The sequence below is a fragment of the Elephas maximus genome, chromosome 1, assembly GCF_024166365.1.
Source record: "Elephas maximus indicus isolate mEleMax1 chromosome 1, mEleMax1 primary haplotype, whole genome shotgun sequence".
NCBI lineage: Eukaryota > Metazoa > Chordata > Mammalia > Proboscidea > Elephantidae > Elephas > Elephas maximus.
This window is the reverse complement of record NC_064819.1, coordinates 95,096,683-95,103,789: the sequence shown is the minus strand read 5'-3', so window position 1 is coordinate 95,103,789 and position 7,107 is coordinate 95,096,683. Positions and strand designations below refer to the sequence as shown.

General features: G+C 38.9%; 1 long non-coding RNA gene across 1 annotated transcript; it reads left to right on the top strand.

The window, feature by feature from the left end:
* Positions 1-713: 713 nt before the first annotated feature.
* On the top strand, positions 714-6,262 carry LOC126078933 (uncharacterized). The gene is made up of 3 exons (XR_007518173.1): positions 714-944; positions 2,501-2,586; positions 5,923-6,262. It is a non-coding gene; the product is annotated as an uncharacterized LOC126078933 (long non-coding RNA).
* The last annotated feature ends 845 nt before the right edge of the window (positions 6,263-7,107 follow it).

Genomic DNA, 7,107 nt, shown 5'->3' with positions numbered 1-7,107 from the left:
ATGAATTCTACCAAACATTAAAAAATGAACACCAATCTTTCTCCATCTCTTCCAAAAAACAGAAGAGGAGGAAATAACTCATCACTCATTCTATGAAACTAGCATTCCCCTGATACCAAATCCAGATAAAGACATCACAAGAAAATAAAACTATTGACCAGTATCTCTTATGAATACAGATACAGTTAACAAAAATGCAAGTCCATTACGATGATTAAATGAGAAACTACACCTGGAAGTGCTGCTAGGTGTGAGAAAAATATGATTTTTCCACAAATTGTCTTATGACAATCAGCAGGTGGAATCGTGGACATTTTTACAATTTCCATCTTTCCCACCACAAGTACACCAGCATCACTAGCAGGGAGTGTCCAGCGTCATAGCCATTTCCTTCCCTTTGAAAACTGACCAGGGACTTCCCACAGATGCATGAAAAATATCAGGCACCCCCCTCCCCTCCAAAATACCGTAAAAACTTCGATCGTCACTCCCTAATCTGCTTCACAACTGCAAAATGTGGCTTCCTAGCTCTCCATATAACCATATCTTGTTTCCTTCCAGGATACGAGGTTGTCAGCCGTTCCTCTTAACCACAATTTCAGTCACCTCGCACCTTCTCCCCAAGGCCTGGGCTCAGACCTTCTTAGCAGATGTATCTGCTGGAGACAAGTGATGCTGCTTCACTCTCTATCCCCATTGGTTGAAGGGAAATATCCATGACAAAACGGGGATTTCCAGTAATGCTTTGCTTTCTTGTGCCTCCGTGCAAAAAGTCGGACTGCCTTCCCAAAATGGAATGAACCTGAACAGAGACTGAAGAGAAAGATTTTGGTTTGAGGGCTGAATCTATGGATGCTACCTCTGAAAAGAGATAAGCATTCTTTTTAAAAGGACAAGAGACTGATCTTTCTCTCTTTATCAAATGACATTTTTCTAATGCAATTGTGAGTATCCTGAAAGTGTTCTGTAAATCCAAACTCTCCATTTTAATTGTCGCTTCCTAGATTGTAACTACAGCTGTTGTTGATAGGTGCCTTCGAGTCGATTCTGACTTATAGCAACCCCATGTATGACAGAAAAACACCTGTCAATCCAGCTTGTTTAGAGTCTTACTCTTCCGGGTTGATTTCCCTTTCTGTCTACAGCTAGCTACACAGTTATTTTGCCTTCGTTGATATGGTTTCATTCTGCGTATCCCTCCCATTTCTTAAGAAGGATGTTTTTCTCACATCGGACAGGATTTCTGTCTAATCACCACTTCCTACCCTCACCCTCCACCCTTTATTGCCCTTGCATGTAATTTCAGCATTAGTTTCTTTGCCTTTTCTGATCCACTAATCAACCCGAAATGTATTATAATCTTTTCCCCCTTTTTATAAGTCGTATGTTCTCACACAAACTGCAAACTCCAACTTTTAATTTTTAATATACTCAGATTTGTACATTTTAAAATTTTGTCCACGTTTAAAAACTAATGGCCCCACCGTTGCACTTTATCAACAAATCGTTGGCAGCTCTCCTTGCACTGATCGTAGCAATTTTATGTGGACTCTGAACTCCTAGGACACAAGATCTGGAGATCTCATTAATTTGTGTGACGCCAAAACCTTGAAGAATGATTTGCACAATTAAAAAAAAAAAAATTGTCGTGGAGTCGATTTCCATTCACAGCGACCCTATAGGACAGAGTAGAACTTTCCTGTAGAGTTTCCAATGAGCGGCTGGTGAATTCGAACTGCCAACCCTAGCCACTTAAACCACTGCGCACCAGCATTAACTGGGTGTGTTGTTACTTAACATCGAGTAGATCCTGACTCATGGCAACCCCATGTGTTGCAGACTAGAACTGCTCTGTAGGGTTTTCTTGGCTTTAGCAGATCGCCAGGGCTTTTCTTCCACAGTACAGCTGGGTGGGTTCGATCCATCAACCTTTACGCTACCAGTCGAAAGCAAACTGTTTGTGCCACCTAGGGACTAATATACTTGGGAGCCCTGGTGGCTAGTGGTTAAGAGCTAGGGCTGCTAACCAAAAAGTCAGCGGTTCAGATCCACAAGTTGCTACTTGGAACTTTGTGAGGCAGTTCTACTCTGTCCTATAGGGTCACTATGAGTCGGAATCGACTCCACAGCAACGACTTTTTTTAGGGATGAACACATTTTAATAAATTTATATTCCCCAAAGAATATAAATTTTCTTTTTGAAATCAGGGTATATTTTCCATTTTCTTATTATCACCTCCCAGAGTGGTGTAAAACGTTATTTTCAGAATTGTTATGAAGACTAAATGAGATAATTGGAAAATGTCTAAGCAAAGGCTGTCACTATTGATTTCATTTTCCAGTATTGTCCTTGCACTTTCCTGTGATAACCAGCAAGTGGCAAGACGGCCTTCAATCAATTTCTCTGTCTTCAATTCTCCCCCAACGACAGGTATTAATTTTCTACCAGCAATGAGATACTAGCATCACAGTAATTTCCTTTGCACTTATTCTTGGCCAGGGGTTTTCCAATGATGCCTGAAAAGGAACAAGTGTCCTGATTTTAGCACTCAACATCCATCCAAATCATGCTTCAAAACTGAAAAGGTGAGAGTTTTTGGCAATCCACATAGCCATATCTTTTTTCTTTCCACAGACTCTAGGTATTAGGTCTTTCCTTCACCATGTGACTTGTAACTCTCCTCTTTCTCACCTTCTCACAGAAGCATGGAATAAGTCTAATGCTAGGATCATTGCAGTAGCATTATTTGCTGGAGACAAGTGATGTCACTAAACTTATTGGTTGTATAGTAAGGAAACTGAGAAGCAGTAGAGATTTTCAAAAATTGCCTTTGTCTAGCAAATTGGCCTGCTTCATTCTATAGGACATGTCTAGGACTCAGGAAGAGAGGCGTGTTCGTTTGCTTGTGCTGCTGTAACAGAAATACTACAAATGAGTGGCTTTAATGAACAGAAATTTATTTTTTCACAGTTTAGGAGACTACAAGTCCAAATTCAAGGCAGTGGCTCTAGAGGAAGGCTTTCTCTGTCCACTCTGGAGGAAATCCTTGTTTCACCTTCTGTTCCTGGATTCCTTGGAGATCTTGGTGCAGCGTGGTATCTATCTTCTCCCATCTATGCTTTCTTCCTTCTGTGCCTAATCTGCTCTTTTTATATCTCAAAAGTGATACATCCTATGCGTCTTAATATGTCCTCACTAATGTAACAAAAATCCTATTACCAGGTGGGATTATATCAATACGTATAGGGGTTAGGATTTACAACACATATTTTTGGGGGACACAATTCAACCCAGAACAAGTGGTAACCTGGAGTTGGAGGACTAAGACATTTGATGACACATCTGAAAGAAGAAAAGAGACAGTTCTAAAAAGCTCCATATTTTCCTTCTCTACTCGTCCAATAGTGGTACCTCACACAATATTGAGAAGACACAAAGAATTCAGTAATACCAGTTCTCTTGCTCATGTAGTTCATGGTTGTTCCTTTTCTCCTACTCTTCCCTTGAATCATATCCTCCTTCCTGTCAGCTTTAAGTCTCACTTCTGCAAATGAACTACGTTTTTAAGTTTCCTCTAAATACTTCAGCCTATATGCACACCTCCATTCTTCTTCTTAAGTTTTGTTACTTTTTAAATTAATAACGATTTGAATTTTCATTATAATTTCTACATATCTATATACATTCTCAACATATCCAAATCCAATCAAGCCCATTGCTGTCGAGTCAATTCCGACTCATAGCGACCCTATAGGACAGAGTAGAACTGCTTCATAGTGTTTCCAAGGCTGTAAATCTTTATGGAAGCAGACTGCCACATCTCTCTCGAGGAGCAGCTGGTGGGTTTTAACTGCTGACCTTTTGGTTAGCAGCGGAATGTTTTAGCCACTGCCCTATCAGGACTGCTTCTTAACATGTATCGTTTGTTAATTCCACAACTGTTAATGATTACCTTTTATGAACCAGGCATTATTTTAGAAACTGAGGGCAGAACAATTATCAGAGGAATGTCTGGGATTTTTTTTTTTTTTTCATTTCCTGATTTGTACACACTTTTATTTCAATAAAATAGTGCAGTTTCTTCATATAGTTTGGATTATTTCCTATTATGGTATTACTTGTATATAGTCTAAGTTTGTTAAAGTTACTGAATTTTTATTATACTTTTCTAACCAATTATTCTGCAGTAAAGGTAAGGCTATGAGTTGTTCATATTTGCTTACTCATTTGTTTCAAGTAGCTCTCATTGGCTAGATTACCAGTGCAATATTGTTGTTTCCTAAACCAATAAATCAAACCAGTTGCCATTGAGTCGATTTCTACTCATGGCGATTCCATGTGCTTCAGAGTAGAATTGCGCTCCATTGGATTTTTATGCCTATCACCATTTGGAAGCAGATTCCAATGCCTTTCTTCTGAGGTGACTCTGAGTGAATTCGAACTACCAACCTTTAGGTTAATAGAGGACTTAATCGTTTGCAGCACCCATAGACTCCTAGGGTTGCAGTAACAAACTGCCATAAACTCGGTGGTTTAAAACAACAGAAATTTATTCTTTAACACTTGTGAAGGCTAGAAGTCATCAAGGTGTCTGCAGGATTATGCTCTATCTGAAGGGACTAGGGAAGGATCTGTTCCATGGCTCTCTCCTAGCTTCTGGTGGTTGCTGGCAATCTTTAGCACTGCTTGGCTTGTCTTTACATGGTATTCTTCTCTATGTGTCTTTGTGCCTCCTCTCCTCTTCTTATAAGAATGCCAGGGATGTTTGACTTAGAGCTCACTCTAGTTCAGTATGACCCCCTTTTAACTTATTACATCTGCAAAGACTGTATCTCCAAAATAAGTTCACATTCTGAGACTCTGGGTGGACACGAATTTTAGGAGACACTAACCCAGTATAAGTACTTAACACTATGTAGAGCAGCTTGCGTGTTTCCTTATTTTATAATTTTAATTGTACCGACTCCATGAATTCACATATTATTCCACTCATCAGAGAGAGAGACAGAGAAGAGAGGGAGAGCAAGAGGGACAGTGACAGAGAACCTACATTATTAAATGTGATTGGTATATAGATATTTCTGTCTTTCTCTGAATTTGTTGTCAGTACCTTTCTAGCTCTAACCTGTATTCCCCATGTCCATTCAACCAGCTCCTGTGCCCCTCTGCCTTCTCAACTCGCCTCCAGACAGGAGTTGCCTCATGTGTCTCCTTGAATCAAGAAGCTCAGTCCTCACCAGTATCATTTTCTGTCTTATAATCCAGTCCAATCCTTGTCTGAAGAGTTGACGTTGGGAATGGTTCCAATCTTGGGCTAACAGGATGTCCAGGGACCATGACTTCCAGGGTTCTTCTAAGTCCAGCCTTTTATGAAAATTTGAGGTCTGCAACTCACTGTTTTCCTGCTCCATCAGGGATTCTCTGTTGTGTTCCCTGTCAAGGCAGTCATCAGTTTTAGCCGGGCACCATCTAGTTCTTCTGGTCTCAGGCCAATGTAGTCTCTGGTTTATGTGGCCCTTTCTGTCTTTTGGGCTTATAATTACCTGGTGTCTTTGTTTTTCTTCATTCTCCTTAGCTCCAGATGGCTTGAGAACAATTGATGCATCTTAGATGGCCGCTTGCTAGAGTTTAAGACCCCAGATGCCACTCATGTTAGGTGAAATGCTTAGAGTATCATTTGCAAGCAAAGAGAAAACAATTATTTGTGAACTGACTTCTAATTAGTTCAGCACGTCAGATTATTTGAGGAAGTACACCGAACCATGAAAGTAAAGTTACTTTATTTCCCAAAAAAGAATATAAAAAGAGTAATGAAACTTTAACTCCCCCCTTCTTTAAATTGAAGTAGACATAGATATAAATATTTTAGTATTCTTTTATTTTTTCTGACTTAACATTCTATCATTTTATTCTCCAAACAGTAATTTATAAATCACAACAGGATTTAAACTTGTAGAAGCAAGAGCGGCAAGAATTCGTATTGCTTACTTTGGAAATGTCATCAGGAAAGACAAATTGCTAGAAGAGGAAATCATGTTTGGTTAAGTAGAGGGTCAGCAAAAATTAAGGAAACCCTCAATGAGATGGATTGACACAATAGCCGCAACAATGAACTCAAACATACCAACAATTATGAAGATGACACAGGACCGGGCGATGTTTTGCTCTGTTAAACATAAGGTTTAGTCGGCACCTAACATCAACAACAATAACAAACTTGTAAGATGTATGTTTATTTGTTATTTTTTTGAGACAAAAGACCCTTGGAATGAAAAAATGAAACAATAAAGGAAGTGTTATATGTGTAAGCATTTGTCTTGCAATTGGGGTTCACATTGATTTAAGTAACATTGTTTTTTTTTTTTTTTTTGCTGGTTATGTTTAACCAGTTAAGGGAGTGGCCCTCAGAGATGTAGAAAGCAGAAAGAAAATATTATATGTGGGTTATGTAAATATTGGAGTCCTGGTAGCACAGTGGTTAAGAGCTCGGCTGCTAACCAAAAGTCAGCAGTTTGAATCCACCAGCTGCTCCTTGGAAACCCTATGGGGCGGTTCTACTCTGTCCTGTAGGGTTGCTGTGAGTTGGAATGGACTCAAAGGCATCGGGTTTATGCAAATACTTATCATTCTTTTTTTTTTTCTTCTCCACATTTGGAAGTTCTAGACTGTTTCTAGTATTTGGTGTTTAGAAATGATAGCATGATACTTAGTACAAATTGAGTCAACATCTTTCCCCAACTCTTGAATAAGAGAAGGATCTTAGAGTGTATTAACACCTTATTCTATTCTCTAAATTTATATATTTTTGTTACTGGATGTTTACTTATGCATTATTTTTAAATTCCACAGGACACTGTTAGTGCCCTGTTTTATATAGTTGATATATTTTGGAGGGACCCACAGGTCTACCGCTTTCTGTTTTTCATGCCTCATTTCATCTCAGACTTTCTATACGGCTTCTTTTTACATCTTCCTGAAGAATGTCCTTTAGATTTTTTTTTTTTCAGTAAAAATTTGTTGATGGCAAACGATCTTAATTTTTATCTAAAAATGGTTTTCTCATTATTGAAGGGATTCTAGACAGGCAGTTATTTTCATTCAGTGCA